Below are 514 nucleotides of genomic sequence, written 5' to 3'. Positions count from 1 at the left end.
GAGACACCTGGCGGAAGTAGAAGCAGACAGCTTAAGAGGCTAGCAGCGTTAGCTTAAATGGTTTCTTTTGTTTTTAGCGATGTCCACTAAATACCTTCAGTTTCTCTAGAAACAATATATTTGCTTTATCATCAGAGAGCGACTAGCTTCTCCAAAAAATCTCCTGTAACATCCTCCGTGACGGGAAGAAGAGAAGAGATCGATGGTGAGCTCATACTGCTGGTAGAACCTGCATCTATGTTAACGGTTCGGTGTTCAATGATCAGAAACTAGTTGATACCAAGGAGGGAGCGGATGTATCCGTGTTTTGTTTGTCCCCACTTGTTAATGTGTTGAAGCCAACCGACGCCACTTCTATCTGTAAGATTAGCTTCTCAATGGGGGTGGGGGTAGTTGTCGCACTGGCCTATGGAGAACAGGGAATACGGCCGCCATCTTGGAGAGGGCATCCTCCTCATACATAAGAGTAGGCCACTGATCTCTGGATAGCTATGTATGTATATATGTGTATGTA

At 44.9% G+C, this 514-nt stretch overlaps 1 protein-coding gene across 3 annotated transcripts in view; it reads left to right on the top strand.

The window, feature by feature from the left end:
* znf14 (zinc finger protein 14) overlaps nucleotides 1-514 on the top strand; it is a 10754-nt gene continuing 10240 nt past the window's right edge. For all 3 annotated transcript variants that reach the window (XM_015391303.1, XM_015391304.1, XM_015391305.1), the window contains exon 1: nucleotides 1-205. The gene's annotated coding sequence lies outside the window, so the exon portion shown is untranslated. The remainder of the gene's footprint in view (nucleotides 206-514) is intronic.

Source organism: Cyprinodon variegatus, unplaced genomic scaffold, assembly GCF_000732505.1.
Source record: "Cyprinodon variegatus isolate N-32 unplaced genomic scaffold, C_variegatus-1.0 Scaffold535, whole genome shotgun sequence".
Taxonomy (NCBI): domain Eukaryota; kingdom Metazoa; phylum Chordata; class Actinopteri; order Cyprinodontiformes; family Cyprinodontidae; genus Cyprinodon; species Cyprinodon variegatus.
This window is presented reverse-complemented; position numbering and strand designations above follow the sequence as displayed.